The sequence below is a fragment of the Culex pipiens genome, chromosome 1 (assembly GCF_016801865.2).
Source record: "Culex pipiens pallens isolate TS chromosome 1, TS_CPP_V2, whole genome shotgun sequence".
In the NCBI taxonomy this organism is placed as follows: Eukaryota; Metazoa; Arthropoda; class Insecta; order Diptera; family Culicidae; genus Culex; species Culex pipiens.
The window spans coordinates 102937583-102959242 of record NC_068937.1 but is presented as its reverse complement, the minus strand read 5'-3'; the positions used below and the strand labels follow the sequence as shown (position 1 = coordinate 102959242).

The 21660-nt window shown below is 35.5% G+C and overlaps 1 long non-coding RNA gene across 1 annotated transcript; it reads right to left on the bottom strand.

Moving 5' to 3' along the window:
* Nucleotides 1-8679: 8679 nt before the first annotated feature.
* On the bottom strand, nucleotides 8680-15233 carry LOC128092414 (uncharacterized). The gene is made up of 4 exons (XR_008211748.1): nucleotides 15135-15233; nucleotides 15041-15067; nucleotides 14554-14781; nucleotides 8680-9322 (listed from the first exon to the last, which is right to left on the bottom strand). It is a non-coding gene; the product is annotated as an uncharacterized LOC128092414 (long non-coding RNA).
* Between the last annotated feature and the right edge of the window lie 6427 nt (nucleotides 15234-21660).

Sequence of the window (21660 nt, the reverse complement as noted above, 5' to 3'; positions counted from 1 at the left end):
GTCTCTAAAAAGTTCATAAATAACACTTAAGTGCTTATAACTTTTGATAGGGTTGTCAGATTTTCAATGTTTTAGACGTGTTGGAAACGTCTTTTGATTACCTGTTCAACGACAGGTCACATGATAGATTCGGGCAACGTTTTCAGTATAATATTTGAGATCCGGCTTCCAAAAAGTGCATAAAAAACACTTAAGTGCTTATAACTTTCAATAGGGTTGTCAGATCAGCAATCTATTGAACTCGTTGTAAAGTTCTTTTGATTACCTATCCAACGACAGGTCGGATGATAGATCTGGACAACGTTCTCATCAAAATATCTGAGATCCGGCTTCCAAAAAGTGCATAAATAACACTTAAATGCTTATAACTTTTGATAGGGTCGTCAGATCTTCAATCTATTGAACTCATTGAATCTTTCATCTTTCAAATACCTTTCTAAAAATGTACAACATGACGGGGTTTCTTACAAAAAACCACCCTTTTTGCAATCTTTTACAAAAACCGTTTTTTAGCATAACTTTTGAAGTACTTAACTAAACTTTATAATTTTCAATAGCGACTTATGGGACCCAAAGATGGATCTAATGAGACCATAACGGATCAGCCAGTGCCGAGATAATCCAGTGCAATTTTTTTTGATCAACATCCCACCACACACACAGACATTTGCTCAGGATTTGATTCTGAGTCGATATCCCAAGTAACATTTTTTCCAGGAGTTCTACAAGAGCTCTTCAAGATAGATACAGCATAGCAGTTTGGACCGCGGTAGGATAAAATTCTCTTCAAAACTTCTTCAGGAGTTTGGAAGAGTTCTTGAAGAGAGTTTTATCCTACCGCGGTCCAAACTGCTATGCTGTAGCTATCTTGAAGAGCTCTTGTAGAACTCCTGGAAAAAAATGTTACTTGGGATGTATACATGAAGGTGGGTCTAGGAGGTCAAATTAAGAATTCATTTTTCGAGTGATTTTATAGCCTTTCCTCAGTTAGATGAGGAAGGCAAAAATTCGAAGGAGTACCCCAAAATGTTTCCTACATTATTACAGTACCAATTAATTAATGATTGTTTTTTCCTTAAGTTTAATGTCTTTTTCCGTTTTGTGGTCCCAACATTAAAAATTTGCAAAAATACAAAAGCGCCTTTGATGATTTGAAAAACAAAAATAAACGTTATACAATGTATTTTCAATAGCTTGCCATCAATTGTCCAATTAATTAAACAATAAAAAATAAAATTTGCTTCCTATTTTTTTGGGGAATAATTGAAGGGAGGAGGTAGGCAACAATTAAAAAAAAAGATTGCAATGGCTTTATTATTATGTTTTTAGGTATAATAAATGGTACATTTTGTGCTAGAGTTTCGGAAGGTGCAAATGCGGTTAGAAGAAATTATTTTTTTAATGTGCACATCATATGGTACTCTCCTTTCAATCTTTAAATAAATAATGCTCTAAAATTAAATAAAAAATCAAATCCACTTGAAAATTTTGCAAACAGCAAACCCAAAACCACCACTGCTGGTGCAAAAAAGCTTCCGCAAAACTTAAAGCTCCTCCGATCTTCATTGCGGAAGCAAGAAACATGTTGAACAACAATTTCACCACCAGTTGCTTGGTTACTTTCTTCGCTTTCTTCCCAAAGAAAATGGGCTACTCTGTAGCGTAAGTGTCTACATTCAGGCGATTTTCCATCAACAAAATATGGCAGCATGTTTGACGCCCGTTTAAACTGAAACTGACAGCATTTGGGAAAAACTTTTTCCAGCAGCTCAATAAAAAAAAAGAAATTGTCTTCCCCGACATTAAGTGCTATTTAAGTAAGGATCCAAGTGGAAATTTTCGTCCCCACTGGGCTGGGTTTGACATTTATTTTATTTCGTGATCGATTTAAGGCGAAGAGAGACTTCCACAGAATTTCGGTCTCCGCCCACAAGTCGGGACGGGACGGAAAGTTTTTCGGTTTTCAAGTGCCCCCAGGCAAATGGCCTTAAAGTTGAACGTTTTATGGGGCTCTTTTGGGTGAGGCTGGGGAGAAAAAGAGCTGGTAGAACGAACGAACGGACGAAGAACAAACTTTCCTTTCCACGGCGGGATGCTGATGACCCCCGGAGAATGGGCACGTGGAGTCGTGGGGAGCAAACAGGGGTGGTATGATTGATTTGGGCAGAACATTGTTAGGATGTAACATATATTAGAAATAAATATTCAAAACTGGTGTGGTGTGTAAGGTTACATAACATTTGAACTTTATTTGCAAGAAAAAATCGTAAAAAAAATTCAAAAATATTATTAGCAATTACTACTGAAATAATTATGTTTTTTTTTTCTTGGAAAAATATTAAACAGCGTTAAAAGTTTTTTTTTCTTTCTTTATAAATTAGAAAGCGTGAAGGTCATGGCAAATATCTTTGAAAAAATGTTTTTCAAAAACAATAGGATATAAAAATAATATTTATTTGATTTTGAACCCCTGCTCATCACATCTAAACAAACCTGACCTTGAAGGGCTTTATGATTGCAGCACATTTTTGTTGTAGGAATTAATTGAAAAACTTTAAGCTTATGCCCGTCTGCCCGTCGCGATCATCAACGGAATTGGATGACTCATTCTCTGCAGGGTATTTTCACTTGATGAATATGATGAAGCCCACCATGCCTCATTTTTTCTCTTCAATGAAAGTGAACGTTTCAGGCTCTCAAATATGGAACTACTCGCGGAGAAGGAGGAAGGAAAGAAGTCAATTTTACGAGATCAACTTTTTTTTAATGGTATTATACTGCAGAGACCTGCCTGCCTGCAGTAGCACTAAACACACGTTAAGCGGCATCTAACCACTTTTTGAGGAGCAGTAGCGGGGTAGCGACGTGAGTTCTATCATTTCTCTTTTTCAACTCCCTTATAAAATATTTCCTGCGGTTGACTGGTGCTGCTGTTGTGGAAACTTTTTGTCAGTGAACGAAGAGATGGTAATAAAACTAGATTTTCTGATCGATTGAGTGTCTTCAGGGTAATTTAGCCAAAACTAAAAATAACATATTTTAAAAAGATATTTTGTTTTTAAATAACTCTTTTGACAAAAAAAAAATTAAAAAATAGTTTTTAAGTAAAATTTTTGCATGGATAAATTTTTTTAATGGATACATATTTATCAGACCGAGCCACGTAGCCTAGTGGTAACGCTCCCGCCTAGTAAGCGGTAGATCGGGGTTCAAATCCCGGCTCGGACCAACACAACTGGTGATCTTTTCCCTTCTGGATTCGATTGCTTAGTAAAGGGAAGGTAGTGTATCGTCACAAACTGGACCTTATCACGACACCTTAGGAAGGCGACCTATGGAATGTTAACATTAACCTTAACATGTTAACATTCGTTGAATGAAAAACTGCCACTGAATCCGCTTTGTAAATGCCGGCCCCGATACTCTTCAAGGGTGTTCCCCTCAGGAACTGGGAAAGATTTACTTTTACTTATACATATTTTTCAAACAAATTTTAAATGTTTTAATTTTTTTTTTCAGCTATCGCGCCGTAAGCAAATTGTAGTAATTTAAAGGTAAATTGAGAAAAAACATATGTAAAAAAAAAACAAACTTTACAATTCCAAAGATATATACAATCTTATTTCGACCATTTTTAAATATTCAGTTTGATTTTAAGATATTAAAACTATTTTTATTCAGAAAAGTAAAAAAAATCATAAAGATTTTATTTAAAACAAACAAAATCCGACCAAATATTGTCAAGTTATCGTCCGTTGAAAAAAAATCAGGGTTATTGGAAAGAAACGAGATACTACCCTTCTGCTTAAATTTGTTAATTTTATTAATTTTGTTAATTTTTTTATTTGGGTTATTTGGGTAATTTTGTAAATTTTGAAAACTTTGTCATTTTTTTAAATTTTGTAAGTGTTGTAAATTTTGTAAATTTTGTAAACTTTGTAATTTTTTTAAATTTTGTTTATTTTGTTAATTTTGTTAATTTTGTTAATTTTGTTAATTTAGTTAATTTTGTTGATTTTGTTAATTTTGTTAATTTTGTTAATTTTGTTAATTTTGTTAATTTTGTTAATTTTGTTAATTTTGTTAATTTTGTTAATTTTGTTAATTTTGTTAATTTTGTTAATTTTGTTAATTTTGTTAATTTTGTTAATTTTGTTAATTTTGTTAATTTTGTTAATTTTGTTAATTTTGTTAATTTTGTTAATTTTGTTAATTTTGTTAATTTTGTTAATTTTGTTAATTTTGTTAATTTTGTTAATTTTGTTAATTTTGTTAATTTTGTTAATGTTAATGATTAAACTTTTTTATTTTTGTTAATTTGGTTAATTTTGTTAATTTTATTAATTTTGTTAATTTTGTAAATTTTGTCAATTTTGTTTATTTTGTCATTTTTGTTAATTTTGTCAATATTGTTGATTTTGGTAATTTTGGTAATTTTTATAATTTTGGTAATTTTGTTAATTTTGATAATTTTGGTAATTTTGGTCATTTTGTTATTTTGGAAATCTGCATACTTTGAACACATGGTTTTTAAAATTATTTGACCCTTTAATGAATAATTTGTTTTGTTAGAGATTTTTATTTATATTATCAAATTAATTGGAACCATTTTTTGCAAGAATGAAAATAAGAAAATAAATGTTTTTGTAGACAATTTTTGAGAGAGCATAAAATGCAATACTGTGCCAATACGTTTTTTGATATTTTTTAAGAAAAATAATTATTTGACCGGACATTTTGTTGTTATTATTTTTTGAGAAATAACAAAAAAGGTATTTAAAAATCCAAAATGGCTAATGAGCTAAACTTGCGATTATCGGACCCATAAATTTGATTGCATTTTTCCAAGAAAGCCAATCTTCCATCGGCTGTCTTGTGAGCATGTTTTTTTCCAATCCCATCTCTCTATCTCACTCAGAAATGGTCACATTTGTCAGTCTTACCACACGACCGCCAACCTGTCCGCCCCATACCATGGGCGGTGAACCTGACTATGCAGCAGGTCTACGGAGGAGCAGGTCAATGGCAGCAGTTTGTTGATGTGGACCAAACCACTTTTCTGACAAAACTTTGCAGCCACAGCAAGCAAGTTTGAGGAAGATGAAAGTGGTTTAGTGGGTATTTGAACCATTGCGAGTCTCGTTTTGCTACCAACTGCTTCTTGAGAGAGATTATTGCAAGTGTGACGGGTTGAATACAGGATCATAACTAGATTTGAAACTTGAATTGCATCGTTGCTTGTTTCGATGGCTGGTTGAGATGACCGACTAAGCAAACCTGTGCCGCGTAGGATTAAGTGGGGTGAATGAACTTTGGGGAAAAAAAGTCTAGCTTGAAAGTAATTAATATTTAAGGATGCGCTTCAACTGATTGAGTTATTGTTAACTCAGAACATTTGAAGTACATCGCGTGTTTAAGTCCAATAACAACTATGCTGAGATAAAAAAACTGCCTTCGACCTAGTGCTTGAGCAGAAAGGTTCCAGTTCTGCGTGCGAGGAAGCACCATTTTTCCAGGCCAAGATCAATTACTGCGATAGCCGACAAACGGTTTTCGACGATTATGTCACACCCTCATCCATCTTGGGCACAGATTCTCCAATTGAAGTAATTCTCTAGAGGTATGTGTTTTTTCCTTCAATTTAAGGTATACTTCGGACAAAAAATTGATTTCAAGTATTAATGGATTTTAAATTAAAGCATATTTGAAGCAAACTTTAAGAAATAAATGTTCAATTATGAGCTTGTACTGTAAAAGTTGTACAGTTAGAAAAAGTGAGTGAATGCTTTTCTAAGAATTTATAAATTTTCTCTTTATAATGAAATTTTATTCTTAAAATTGAGTCAAATCAAAATTCACCAATTTAGTATTCACGACTTTGAAAAATTAGACACTCCCAAGTAACATTTTTAAACCAACTAGCCACCACCAAGTTTTATTAAGGGTTTATTCTAGGATCTTGATTGCCTAATAGTTTTATTTGGGCATTCACCGCAACCAACAAGCAAGAGCTAATTAATAGGTTCTAACAGGGTTTTATGCATCGGACATAAAACCGGGTGGAAATAAAAGCCGACTGGCATTCAATAAGGTTTTATGAAAGTTTAAATAGAGGCTTGAAAACCAGATGGCAATGCCATGCCAAACGGTTTTATCGCATGCTTTGTTAGAACCTAGGGTGTTGTAGCTGTCAAGTGCCATTAGGCATGTAAAAAGCTCACTTAAAACCATTAGCTCCTTAAAGAGCATTTATCGCGGCCAAATAGCAGTGCATAAATTGATGTGATTGAATATGATGGACCGCCGAAAAAACGAAACTATTGGCACTACGCCCCCCGGGGCATGGCCTTCCTCTAACGTGGGATTTCTGCTCCAGCGCCTCTGACGAGACAGGAGAAACCGGGACCGACGTTTTACTTCACCATCCGATAGAAGCTCAGTGGATAAGGCGGGAATCGAACCCGCGTCTCATAGCATCATCGGGATCGGCAGCCGAAGCCGCTACCCCTGCGCCACGAGACCCACGATGGACCGCCATCTTGATTGAAAAAATAGAAAACTGAAAAATTTGATTTAAATTTGATAAAAATATAGCGATAGATGTTTAAAAATATTTTGAACATTTTTTTCAAAGAATTGCAATAAAATATTTTTTAACAAAAAACATTATGATTACAAAATATTGATTTTTGATGAAGCGAGTTGAATTTTTTGGCTCTATCGCCCCTACATTTATCAATAAAATTTCAACTGCAGCTGAATTTGAGCCATCAATTGTGAGAAATAAGCTTTCAAATTATTTAGATTACCTCTAATATATATTATTTATCATCGCCATTTTTGACAACCATCTCCATAATTTCATTTGGCAAGACGAAGACTTATTTTTGCCAAAATAAAACCTATTTGGCATAAGACGTTTGAAGACGTATGAAATGTCATTTTTCCATAACTCCTGACTAGGTTTTAACAAAGGTTTTATCAAGGCTTTGAGGATGTTGTTAGGATTCAGTTGTAAAGCCTTGAACTCCTATGTAGGTTTTATAAATAGGCCGTAACAACCTTTTGCGGAGGTCCTTTTGGGTTTTAAGTGGGGTTTATCAAGGTTCTGGGGAGTTTGTTACGACTAAGGGGTTTTAATGTTGGTTTTGGCTGATAGGTTTTATAGCGGTTGTGACAGCTTTGATAAAGCCTCAAATGTTACTTGGGCTGTCAAATAAAAATACATTTGACACGATGAGTAATTTGGTTAAAGTTCTTCACTTTACTTTTGTGGGCCAAAAAAATTAACCATGCATTAAAAAAGACTTAAAATTGTCTTAACTCAAAATTGTGTATTTTCTTAAAATTCACAAAAAAAGGAAATTCAATTTTACAACTAAAAATAAATATTGCAATTATTTTTGGTACTTTTCAGAAACCATACTTTTTTCAAAAATGTATAAGGCCGTTGGAAATATTTTTTAAAGATTATGCCGCCTTTCAAAATTGGTCTGAAAAATCAGGGGGCAAATAAAAATTTTTCCAACAAACTTCCAAATTTCCATGAAAAAAGAAGTCTAATCAACTGAAAACAATCTAAAATCCATTATTCTGCATTGATAATCATAAAAAGCATGTTTGGGATTGTTTAAAAAAAACTTAGAATTTTTATAAAAATCCAATCCACAGCATCGCAAGAAAATTATTATTCCCAAATAATAAAATTTTCGTCAATACTTAGATATTTAGGAAACTAATGATGGCAAAACAACTGGACAGGTGTTTTTTAAAACACTTTTCTCATTAAAATGTTGAAACCATGGCTTGTAATTTCATTTTTTATACTTTTTTATTTTTAATTTTTATTCATTTTTTTTGTTAAAATCACAAATTTCTACTTTACAACTTTGACCAAATTTTGAAAGAGGCAGCTAAATTTTCTTCAGTAATTACGTTAAATTGTTTCAACTTCTTCCTGAAAGTGTCTGTTTTTTTTTTAATTCAAAACATCCCAAACATTGAAGTTTAGTTAATTTTTTGAAATTTTAGGGCATTTTTGTAAATATTAACTAGTATTTTTTTTTTTCAAAATTCTGCATATTGGTGGCGTCAAAGATTGCACAAATTCTTGGATGGTCGAATTTGGCATGGTTTTCTTCACTAACCTGTTAGCTATCGAATTCACTTTCAGCGAGAACGACTCAACTCCGATCCATATAAATTTGCATCAAAATCACATTTTATTTAAAAAAAATCTTTTTTTAAACAAAACAAAAAACCGGATGGAGGTGACCTCAGTCATAGGAAATTGTTCTTTTTTTAAGGTAATAGTTAAAACATATTTTTTTCAAAATTTTACTTTTCAAGGGATTTTAAAACCCTATAAATAGTATACGAAACTATAATAAAAATTAAGATCGTTAGATTTGGGAATCATTCCAACAAATCAATACTGAACAACATATTTGGGTTTCAAATTACAAAAGAACGGAAAAAGTCCAGAGAATACCCCATCCAGGAAGACGATTCCGATGATTCACCACTGTTATCGTGTGTCAGCTGAGAGTGACAAGCTCAATGTGATTAGCTCAACTTCCGCACTCTCAACACTATAGCTTGACAACAAACTGACTCTAGCCTCGGGCATCAACTTTTACCCTGGAGCAGAGCATAATTGGCTGACAGTTATTTCACCAGTTCATTTCGAGTGCTGTATAGACGGCCAACAGTGGCCACCAACACCGCAAACTACAGTTCCACCTCGAGTTCGAAAATGAGAAAAGTTTCAACTGTCCAACTGTTGGACAGCGTTTTAAACAGATGGCACTAGCTTACTTACTTCTGCACTTTGTCCCCGGCGCAATTGTCCTCAAGTTCCTAACCTGCACCGCCAATCCGGACAGATAAACTCGGGTGAACAAGTGCTCCACATTATTAAAACTTTATTCAGGAGTGGAGAGACTGCTGCCACCAGATCTGGGCCGGTGCTCAATTACGACTGATCCTCGCCACGTGCTGGCCATCGCCCGCAACTGCAGCAAAACTGCACCTTATTGGAATTCTTTCCGATGAACCCTTCGGCGAACAGCTGCGGTTAAAATAGCTTGGCATGTTTGTTTTAATTTTTCCGTTGATGGCATGTCCATTTTGCCCGACCACGTGGAGTCGGATCTCGTTAGACAGTGGTAGCAGCTCGCAGAAGGGCAGTCAGCTGGATCCACTACACGAAATGAGATTGCTGGTTTCCACTGAAGCGAGGATACACGCCAAGCTACCGCTAAAAGGATGAAGCCCAGACATGGCTGGCATCTATGTAAACTGATATGTTGGCGGCTTATGGCTATTGGATGGAGTAGAGAGGTTTTCAGAAATAAAAGTAATGAGAATAAAAAAAATCAAAAAAAAAAAAAGAACAGAAATACAGAACTATAACACTGAAAGAAACAATCTCTAACTTTACTCAATATTCGTCGAAGACGGTTTTCCGTAAGCTTCACTAATGCTTGGTACAACATTATAACCCTTATGTCCTCTTACTTTCACATTTCCCTCAGGCTAAACGTCGATTAAGTAACCCCTCCGATATTATCAAACAGCTTAACCACACCCCGTCAAGGCGCGTTTCCGTCGCGCATGATCACATAATTACCGACTTGCCCACACGCACACGCGTCCACTCTAATCGATCAACTTCAACTGATCAGAGTGCAATCGATAGCCAACCCATCAGCGTCAAGTTCATTGCACGTCGTGTTGAGGAAGAAATTATGTGACTTAAGTACACGGTGTTTAGCACCGTCCGTCACGAGTGTGTGACCCTGCGTTTCTCCAAGTGTACCATTCCCCTGTACACACGCGCGTGTGTGCCCTTGGCTAACAACGTTGCATAAAATGTTCGATTGAGCGATAATCCAATCTCTCGGTTGTCATGAAACATGAGATTTGGATGAGGTTTGAGAAAATTATTTAATATTCTTTTTGTTTAGCATAGCATAGCATTGGTGTCTACCTGTAGCTGCTACTTCGTTATTGACCAGGACCTCCAAAAATTGCTCCGTGGAACACAGATGAAAGGTAGGAACCAATCATCAACCCTTCGCAATTTTCAAAGGCCGGCCACGACCAGTGGTAAGACACGGGGAAGTGGTTGGGAATGTTAGTCCGATACTTGAGTGATGGGACCGCTAAATCGGCTGCGTCTCCGACAAAGTATCACATGAGTTTTGAGGGGTTAGTAAGATGGGTATGAGGTCAGGATTCACTGTGGTAGGTGATGCGACCATAAGAAATTTGTTTATCTGTTGAAATTTTAAAAATCTTAGGCAGCCGGCTGCGGAAAGATACATAATTGATTATTTAAAAAAAAAAAATCGAACGCGTGCCAACCGAGCAGTATTGCTATGGGCTGGACTTATCAGTATATTTTTACTGTTTATACGATAACGCGAGTAAATTTCGAAAATAGTAAATAAAAGACGCTTTACTGTTCATAAAATGGATAGTTTGATGAGTAAATACTAAAACTGCCAGTTGGAATAAATAATTACGATCAACAAATTTGAACGAAAAGAAAAGATGACACCACGTAAACGATTGTGATGGAATTGAAACAATAACTTAAACAAACTAAGCCGGCGGCGTGCCTTCCGATCAACGATGATAAAAGAAGTACTCATGAAAAATAAAATATTACATAAAAGGCTCCGAAAACACGATGCAGAGTAACCGCGGGGTCCCGCTACTCACAATCGAATCTTAACAGCGATACAACGAATATGAAAGAGATGTAATTGTAAAAACGAGTCTGGGCGTCCCCAGCCAGCGCACTTATTTTCTTTCCTAAATGTCAACGTGTCTTTCGATAAACGATTCTATAGAAATGTCTTTTGCACCGTGAAAATTTCATACATTATTTGAAAAATTTATGCACAATTTACCCGACGCTGTGCCTCCTGATCAACGATGATATAGGAAGGGCTTTTAAAATCACAAAACAATTAATGTAATCTTAATTGAAGCGCCAAAAAAACACCAATCACTGAAAAAATGATGCCCGAAACACGAATAATCCTGCAAGGCGTGCGCGCTCCTCTACCGTCCAAAATCAACTCAAAAATGACAAAACTCAAAAAGCTATGAACCGCGCTTGAAAAAGAGAAAAACCGATGATTACAATAAAACCGCCCGGAAAAAAAATAAGGGGGAGAGGGGGTAATATGCACCCCCGGGGCAAAATGCACCCCCTGCTTTTCTCGGTATTTGGAAGAATTTTCCGGGGAAAAACTCATAGAAATTGGAAGCTTAACATTGCTGAACCATGCTGGAAAAAATTGAGCATCGTAGTTTAAAAACAGCTTAAGTTATTTGCAAAACTTTAAAATGTTGTGTTTTCATCTAATTTTCATTGAACTTTCATTATGATTTTTAGGCAATATAAAAAGCATTTATTGTTATTGTAAGTATTGAGGTATATAGTTTTTGCCATAATCTTCACTATTCTGTAGATAGATGAGTCCAAAAACATCAAAAATGCATTTTTAATTAAATTTTCTGCAAAAAGCGTGTTTGGGGCAAAATGCACCGCTGTGAAGCTCCTTTGTAAAAACAGCGGTGTCATCTAGTGGTGACTAGTGAAAACTGCTTTTACCCGGTGCATTTTGCCCCATGTTGTGGTGCATTTTGCCCCGTTTTTGTAGTGCATTTTGCCCCATTGTTGCGGTGCATATTGCCCCGCATGGTTGTTTGAAATGAATCAAAAATGTTTTTAGAAATTTGATATTTTCAAACAATGTTGAGGTTTTTAAAGACTTTCTTCACATGGATGACGAAGAATAATAGTTGTTTTAGAACATCGAACAAAATTCTTCCACAGTAATGCTGTAATGGTTGAGAAATCACAGTTTTCCCTTAGGGGGTGCATATTACCCCCTCTCCCCCTAAATAAAAAAAAACAAACAGACACGCCCGAAACGAAACCGACAAAAAAAAATTTTCAATCGCGCGACTCTTTTCCAACTCAATTTTATGAGATTGATGTGAATTTATAGAATATGTGTTCTGGTAAGACTCGATTGAAATCTACTGTATAAGTGTTCAAGTCAAATGATCTACTCACTATAAATTTCTCAGCTAGTGTTATGTGCAAGATTAACAAAAGCTTAAACTCCTTTATCATCATACACCCAGACCAAATTTGACTGTCATTCAGTGATGACGAAACTACTGACATCGGTTGCTAGCTCTATTGCCAATCACTCATTATTTAATATTATTTTTGTTTTTAGCTTAAATGATGATAACATTTGATCCTGCCAACAACTAAGTTATGGACTGTTACCAAAAACTAAAATTAATTTAATATTTTTTTTGAATAATTTTGAATTTTCACTGATCACGAATATAAGCTCCATTTTTTGATATCTCGTGATGGAGGGGCGGTACGACCCCTTAAATTTCTTAACATTCTACAGAATTCCGAGAAACCTATCTTTCATCGAAAAAAATACAAAAAAAGTTTCAAAAATTGTGCCATTTTTCGTTACTCAGCTGTAAATCATTTTAAGATATATCATTCTAAAAAAAATTTAATGTTCTTTTCGAATCTGGAATAACCCAGAAGAATCTTTTAGTTTCAGTGACAAAAAGTGAAATGAAAAATCACCATTTTTTTACCGTGCATAATTTTTTTTCAGTGTAGTCCATATCCTTACCTACAACTTTGCCCAAGACACCAAATCGATCAAAAAATTTCTTCAAAAGATACAGATTTTTGAATTTTCAAATATCATATTTGTATGGACAGCTGCCAAATTTGTATGGAAAATTATATGGACAAACTAATGATGCAAAATGGCTTTTTTGGGCATACCGAAGGCACCAAAAAAGTTTCGGCCGGATAAAAAAAAATACAAAAAATAAAATTAAGAAAAAAAATACCGATTTCGTAGAAAATTGCTCATTTCTCTTTGTTTCGTCATTCGTTCGTGGGTGACCTTGAACGACCATGATCAACGACGAACAACTTTTTCAAAACTTTTCTCGCATGATCGCGATAACTGGTGGTAATTACAAGCAAACCCCTTATGTTTATACTTCAAAATTTGTGTTTGTATAACATTGTTACATTCATAAAAATAACCCTGCATAGTTAGAAAATAAACATAATTTTAAAATAAAAAAAAAGTTCTTACTGCAAAAAATATCCTTCTGGGTTATTGCAGATTCGAAAATTACATAAAATTTCCCATATAATGACATGTCCTATATTTTTTTACAGTAGATTAATGGCACAATATTTGAAAATATTTTTTTTTATGAGAAATACTTTTTTTTTCGGAATTCTGAGAATGCCATCAAATCGGGCGTCCAATTTTAAATAAAAGTTCCTTTAACAACAAAATTCTAAACCATCAAATTATGCAAATTATTGTAAAAACAAATATTTTTTCGAATGCTTAAAATGGAAGGGGTCGTACCGCTCCTCCGTCACTAAATATCGAGAAAAATGGATCACGGACAAAAAAAATCCCTTAGGACAAAGCTTCACGCAAATCGAAAAGAGGTCGGGGCAGCTGCTGAGTGAGTTGGCGGAGTATTATCCTTTTGACAAACCAAGATTTTTGAATGTTTTGGTTTGAAACGTATTTTTCCTTGTACGCTAAATAGGTCACCTTTCTTTTGCAAACCGGATAACTATAATTTATTGAAACGGTGTCATGAAATGGATTGGGAAATATGTGTTTTTAGTGTAAAATACTCAAAATTGGCATGAGGGTTTTCTCAATTATCGCGGAGAATCTTTGGAGTTGAGTGGATTTAGATGAAAATCGTGATTTTGGCATGTTTTGATAGTATCAACAGCCCCACTAAATTTGAGGATGATCACCAAAAGCTGATCTCGAGCATAAATAATTACCATTTCCCAAAAATATAATTAAATCAATATTTGCTTCATACTGATAACACTGCAACAAAAACTCGATGAATATGTATACACAGAAAAAAAAAGTGTAAATTTACACGGCACTGAAACCATGCTTCAAACGTAAACATGCTCAATGTAATTTTGAAATTTAATGTAATACGTTGTATTGCATTTAAAGGACCTTCACACAAAATGAGATTCGTTGTAATTCACGAATCTCATGTAAATGGAACTTTTGCTTCCAGCAAATCATAAATTTAAAAAAATGAAAAGCATGTAATTGCATATTTGATGTAATATTTTCTAAATGTAAAACGAAAAAGCATTTAAATTCCATATGAAATATTGTTTTGCGAATGACAGCTCAAAGCGCTGACAAAAACAAATCAGCTGAAAGTTGTTGAAGATTGGCGCAAGTGAAGTGGAGGTGTTTACTCATTCTGTGCCAGATTTTGCGTTGTTTGGGCAGCTGCTAATTACCCGGAGCTTTTGGGCAAACCAAGATGACTCTGGATAAGATCGGGAAACGTTCATCGAGGGTTGAGTGGTCAGAGAAGCAGTGGAAACCGTCTAGGAGGAGGAGTAGCATTCGAGTTATGTTGCTCAAATGACATTTTTTAAGAAAAACGGCAGTTAATCCCGCTTACTTGTTTGGGTGTTCCGGTTGCATTGGATTTGACTTAAGTGGGGATCTTCTGTGGTGACGGCTGAACCAGAGCAGCTTCCACCTTCCCGGCTTCTTTGTAGGTCGCAGAACAGATGAGGAGCTGGAGCAGCGTTGGAGAACTTAATGGAATCTTCCGTTAAGTCATCCGTGTTGGGTGGGACAGTAGACTCCCGACAGGCACATCGTCGTATGCTCGGTCAGCAATTAGCTAGCAATCGTCCAACAATCCGGATTGAGAGATCGGAACTGTTGGCGTCTAGCCGCATTCCTTCTGGCTGTACGGAAGATAAACGGCGACCGCTGAAGCTGCTGCATCTGTGGTCACTACAGATGCAGCAGCTTCAGCGGTCGCCGTTTATCTTCCGTACAGCCAGAAGGAATGCGGCTAGACGCCAACAGTTCCGATCTCTCAATCCGGATTGTTGGACGATTGCTAGCTAGCCGGTTCGTTGGTCTTCTATTTGTACCTTCCGGATCAGACCCTCGTTTTGTTCCTACCGGTAAGATATTGACTTTGTTATTGTAACCTAGATAAATTCACGATTTTGTGATGGTACATACGAAAAATTCTTTTTTAAATATAAAATAACTCTCAATATTCCACTCCTCTAAATTTTCTTTTTTTTCACAACTGACAGAACGTTTTTGTGTCGGATTAGCTTACACGGCAATCTTTAAATACCGAATATTGAATTCATTGCAACTCCGACAAGCAGTTTGATTCTATTTTTGGGTAGGTTTCAGATTACCCACATTGGGGTTAAAGTAAGGCGTTATTTATTTTTGGATCATTATAAAATACTGTTTCAAAAGGTCATATGCGCCATGGGTTTTCTATGCTCATATGACCATCTGAAACAGTGAGCAAGAATGATTGAACCAGTAACCAGAATGGAAGCTGAAACTATTATGCAAATTCTCGAGACACAGATAACTTTTCCACCAAATTCAAAGTGTTAGTGAAATATGCTTAAGAATGCTTACTATAAGAATTTTAATAATAAAATAATTATTTTTACTTGGCCTTACATTTATATTTAAAAAAAATCAATCAATTTAAACTTCACTAATCTACATTAAAAATTTTATTATAAAGTGTGTTTTAGAGATTTTTTACTTGGGTTTAGTTCTGTGAACCTGTATTTTTTTTTGTTCAAATTTGTAAATATATGTATTTTAAAATTTATTAAATGTATATTCATTTTCACTAATCTTTTCGACCTATCCATTTTGGCAGTTTGGCGCTATTCAAAAAACATGTTCAGATACATCAACAATAGAGAGTTGCATGCTCATTTAATTTTTTTTTTATTTGAACTAGTCAAAACATATATTAAAGCTGTAGTTCATGATCAAAGTTCTGATAAGACGATAAAAAGGGTATTTTTCCTAATAGAGAATTTTATTAACTATTTTTTTTATAGTTATAACTTGATGACGATGCACATTACCAAAAGTACTTTGTGATAGCAGTTCAAATCATTAATTTCAGATTTTAGAAGGTTTTGAAAAAATGTCAATTATAATTTTGATAATTTAAATGTCAAGGCAAATTAATCAGTTAAACACTATTTAGTTTGCATAAGTTTACACTTTGAGTCCATATAAATGTATCAAAACATTGAAAGAGGTATAGTTTTTTTTAATAGTAAGTAAAAATGAAAATTTAATAAAAAATGTAAAAAAAACAAGTTTATTGGCATTTACAGTTGAACTTGTTCCTTATCAAGTGAAGATGTAAAAACAGCTTTAAAATTGGTTTTAATTCCAATGAACAACCGATTGGAGTAGTGGAAATGACAGTTCTCCCATAAGGGATACTTTGTATAAAATTACAAAAATTGCTAGAATGGAAGTGCTCCATTATAATTAATATTTTTATGAATATTGTTTTCCCATGTATTTCTGCAACTCGTAAATTTTCTTAAACAAATATTGGATTATGTTTTTTTAAATGAGATATTAAACGTTATCATAAATAATAATCATTCACTAGACAAAAGGGAGCGTTCTTTTATTAGGTAACGCAGATGGGGGGAGCGGGGGGTCGAAGGCCGTGTTACGCTCCACACAATATTTTTAAAAGTTGTATTGAAATTTTGTTTCGAATTTCGATGAGGCCAATAAGAATAGAATCTCTGTTTATGTTGAAAAGCTTGTTTCTGCCCGATTCGTTCAAAAATAAATAAAATTGAATAAAAAAAACAAACACTAGCGCTCTCTATCTGTGAATACTGTTAATCCGAGTGTTAATCTCTCTTCATTTGGACAGGATAACATGGCGAACTTTTAGATTTTCCTTTATTGATGAACTTCCTCTTCCCCAAGATTCGATACGACGACTTCGACGACTTGTTGTTATCTCCACGGCAGGTCCAGGCGCCCTTCCGCATCGCTCCACGGGGCTTCATATAAATAAGCTGACCTAATCGTCAATAAGAAGGCTGCTGTCAGCTTTGTTATGCAGCAGTGAGCTAAAGAACTTGACTCCAACAGTGACTGGAATTGAAATCGAAGTTTTATATGTTTGTTTCATGACAGTTTTTATAACTCCATTATATAACTTTGTTATAACAAACCTTTTCATCCGACGATCGTCGGTTTCATCTGTCATTTCGATTACCGTACCACGGAGTAATATTGAAAATCGGAGTGATTTTAATTTTTTGTTTGTCATAAACTCCATAAGCTGATAATTTTTGTAGCTTTTACCGGCTATATGTTTACAAACTAATCGGTCAACAATTGAAATTATTGCAATCATCGATAAATAAACATTATTCAAACTCTAAATTCCTTACGTACAAATTTACACCACCTAACAACACGCAATGTCAAGTTGAATATGTATGTTGATTATCAGTTATATAAAATGATCTCCGAAAACATTTATGTAACAAAGCTAGAAAATCTAAGGTTATTTATAGAATATAGGCCACGCCCATTTTCAGAAGATGCCGTCACATGACAATGTTAGATAAGCAGTAAAGTAAACAGTGCAATATTGTTTTTATTCAACAAACTGTTTTCGAGGATAACATTGCCGATGAGGGAAAGCATCTTGGCATATCAGCACTTTGACGTTTAATTACAGCTCAAAAAAAGCGTTTTCAACTGATATCAAGTGCTAAATACCTCAATTGGAAGTGAGCAAGCAATTTTCCATCAAAAGTTTTCCAAATTAAGTTGTTTAAATAGTGAAAATCAGCAAATTGAATGGAGTTAGGAGCGAGTGCTCAACCTCCCAAACATGTGAGTATTTTTCCTATGTTGTGTGTTAAAGTTGGAAAAGAGTGAAGTTGACTGTGTTTTAATACTTGTGTGGCACAAAGCTAAATAGTTATATAAGCCAGTTACACAAGTAGTTAAACAAACTGTTATCTAACTAATGTTGCGATTTTTTCTCGTATGTTATTCAAAAACAACTATCTAACTATTATTCAACAGTCGACAAGTTATGAGTGCTACTTGGGTTGGTACATCATAAATGATGTAAATTTACCGGATTATTTTTTTCTGTGTAGCGTGATCATAGGAAGGCACTTCCCAGAGAAAGTTTTGTATTAATATTTCTTGGGAGAGATAACCAAATTTATCGGAAAACAACTTCCGCGTCGTGAGATGAGTTCCGTATATCACGAAACATTGCAGCGAAGTCAAAGTGCATAACGCCCTTGCCATGATATCTTGTCTTGATTGGGAACTGAGCTTTTTTTGCCAAGAAAGTCATTACAGTTACAGTATGCACTTCACCAAAGCAACAAACTTCCGATGCAGGGAATGCGTCGCATTAAAATTATTCGAGATAGGTTGGTGCATATTAATTTTCAAGTAGTTGATATTGGCTCAATTTCCTGGGAAAGCTAACCAGAAACCTTCCTGGAATCATGAGATGAATATGAACATAATATATGAAGCCCAGTCGGACCAACTCATGCAACGGATGAATTTAGCTGTTCGGTATGTTCTGTTTGTTTTGAGCTGCTAAGCATGATTGATGTTAAATGTTCCATTGAACATGAAACAATACCGAAGAACATGGTGCAATCAAAGGTGCATTCAATTATTTGTATACATTCTGGAAATCCGTTTAACAGAAATTTTCTTTTATTTTAAAAATAAATACTAGTTTCAAATCATTTCTGGTTCAAAAGGTAGCCTTGACCAAACCCTCAACACCAGATCAATCATGTGTTAGCAGGTCCAGCAACCAAGAGACATCCTCACACAAGCTCGAACTGGACGAGCTCGACGACAGAGGCATGATGCTCAATCAATTAGTCAGCTCGCGTTATCTCAGCACGAATGGTTTTCCGTTAGGTTAATTGATTGAAAATTGCTGCTTCTGGCCTGCTTCGAAGAGGAAGGATGGAAGGGTTGCCCGGGGCAACGATGATTACACAATAAGTGGACTCCCTGGCGTGTAGCCCTGGACATGTCTGCCGGTTTAGGGAGGTCTGGTCCCCGAGTGAAGATGTTCAGCATGATATAACAGAATCACATCCGCAAGAATGAAATTGCAAAGTTGTGGCGTCAAGAACAAGTTGCGGTGCTGAGAAACCGGCTTCTCTAGACATCTTGGATGGGCGTTGTAGGTCAATGGGCTCCGCCCGACGTGATCTCGGTAATGGTGGGCAATTATTTGCTTGGGATTTAGGTCAGGAGAGCAAGCTGTGCTAGGCAAATTAGTGACAAATTAAAGGTAATTTCAGACTTAAGTCAAGAAGATCCATCTTGAAGCTATTTACTTGTTACAGTGATAAACATTGATTTTCTATGACGTTTTCATGAAGAAATGATAACACAATGTCCCCATATCTATCCTTGTCCTGAAATACCAAAACATCCTTTCGTGTGGCAAACATCCCCGGGACAGTTTCCAATTTATAGTGCTGTCACAGTTCAATAAAACTTTCATTTGTTCCACACGCTCCCACGACATGGGCACATAACCCCGGTCAAAACAACCACTCTACTACACTTACAGAAGAAAAGCAAAAATTCAATTTCAATTTCCGATCGGATGCACTCCGCACTGAAATCACTTTGTCGCACACTGCACGCTCGCAATTCCAATCAGAATCGTTGATCGTTGCTGGTCGTTGATAGTGAAAGTTCTCCCCCGCCGCCACCACCACCACCGAGTACGCACCCAAGGCCAAACCCAACCGTAGAAGTGCACTTCTCCAGTGCATCGAGAGCGAACATGTGGATATCCGCGCCGAGAGGAAAGGCCAGAAGAGTGTTCAATTATTTGATTCAATCAGCGTGTAACTTCATTCAGCGCAGTGCGATCCGACGATGCTTCTTTATCTTGGAACTGGAGTACCGTGCTTGAGAGGGAATTCGAGCTTTGGGAGTCTTGTCTTGAAGTTTTTTTTTGTTATGTCTCGTCTCAAAGTCTTGAAAACAAGACTTCAATTTCAAGTATTGTCTTGAAGTCTTGTCTTCAAGTATTGTCATCAATTCTTGTTCGTAAGTCTTGTCTTCAAATTTTGTCTTCAAGTCTTGTTCTCAAGCCATGTCTTCATGTCTTGTCTTCAAGTCATGTCTTTAAGTCTTGTCTTCAGATTTGGTCTTCAAGTCTTGTCTTCAAGTCTTGTCTTTAAGTCTTATCCTCAAGTCTTGTCTTCAAGTCATGTCTTGAAGTCTTGTCTTCAAGTCTTGTCTTTAAGTCTTGTCCTCAAGTCATGTCTTCAAGTCTTGTCTCCAAGTCTTGACTTCAAGTCTTGTCTTCAAGTCTTGTCTTCAAGTCTAGTCTTCAAGTCTTGTCTTCAAGTTTTGTTCCCAAGTCTTGTCTTCAAGTCTTGTCTTCAAGTCTTGTCTTCAAATTTTGTCTTCGATTCTTGTTCTCAAGTCATGTCTTCAAGTCTTGTCTTCAAGCCTTGTCCTCAAGTTTTGTCTTCAAGTCTTATCTCCGAGTCTTGACTTCAAGTCTTGTCTTCAAGTCTAGTATTCATGTCTTGTCTTCAAGTTTTGTTCCCAAGTCTTGTCTTTAAGTCTTGTCTTCAAGTCTTGTCTCCATGTCTTGTCTTCAAGTCTTGTCTTCAAGCCTGTCTTCAAATTTTGTCTTCATGTCTTGTCTTCAAGTTTTGTTCCCAAGCCTTGTCTTTAAGTCTTGTCTTAAAGTCTTGTCTTCAAGTCTTGTCTTCAATTCTTGTTCCCAAGTCTTGTCTTGAAGTTTTGGCTTCAAGTATTTGCTTCAAGTCTTGTCTTCGTGTATTATATCCATGTCTTGTCTTCAAGTCTTGTGTTGAAGTATTGTCTTCAAGTCTTGACTTCAAGTCATGTCTGCAAGTCTTGCCTTCAAGTCATGTATTCAAGTCTTGTCTTCAATTGTTGTCTTCAAGTCTTGTTTTCAAGTCTTGTCTTCAAGTTTTGTTTTCAAGTCTTGTCTTAAAGTTTTCTCCTCAAGTCTTATCTTTAACTCTTGTCTTAAAATCCTGTCTTGATATTATGTCTTGAAGTATTGTCAAGTCTTGTCTACAAGTCTTGTTCTGAAGTCTTGTCTTCAAGTATTGTATTCAAGTCTTGTCTTCAAGTCTTGTCTTCAAGTCTTGTCTTCAAGTCTTGTCTTCAAGTCTTGTCTTCAAGTTTGGTTTTCAAGTCTTGTCTTCAAATATGGTCTCCAAGTCTAGCCTTCAAGTCTTGTCTTCAAGTCTTGTCTTCAAATCTGGTCTTGGAGTATTGTCCTCAAGTCTGGTCTTCAAGTCTTGTCTTTAAGTCTGGTCTTCAAGTCTTGTCTTCAATTTTTGTCTTCAAGTCTTGATTTCAAGTCTTGTCTTCAACTCTTGTCTTAAAATCCTGTCTTGATATTATGTCTTGAAGTCTTATCAAGTCTTGTCTACAAGTCTTGTTCTGAAGTCTTGTCTTCAAGTATTGTATTCAAGTCTTGTCTTCAAGTCTTGTCTTCAAGTTTGGTTTTCAAGTCTTGTCTTCAAATATGGTCTCCAAGTCTAGCCTTCAAGTCTTGTCTTCAAGTCTTGTCTTCAAATCTGGACTTGGAGTCTTGTCCTCAAGTCCGGTCTTCAAGTCTTGTCTTTAAGTCTGGTCTTCAAGCCTTGTCTTCAAGTTTTGTTTTCAAGTC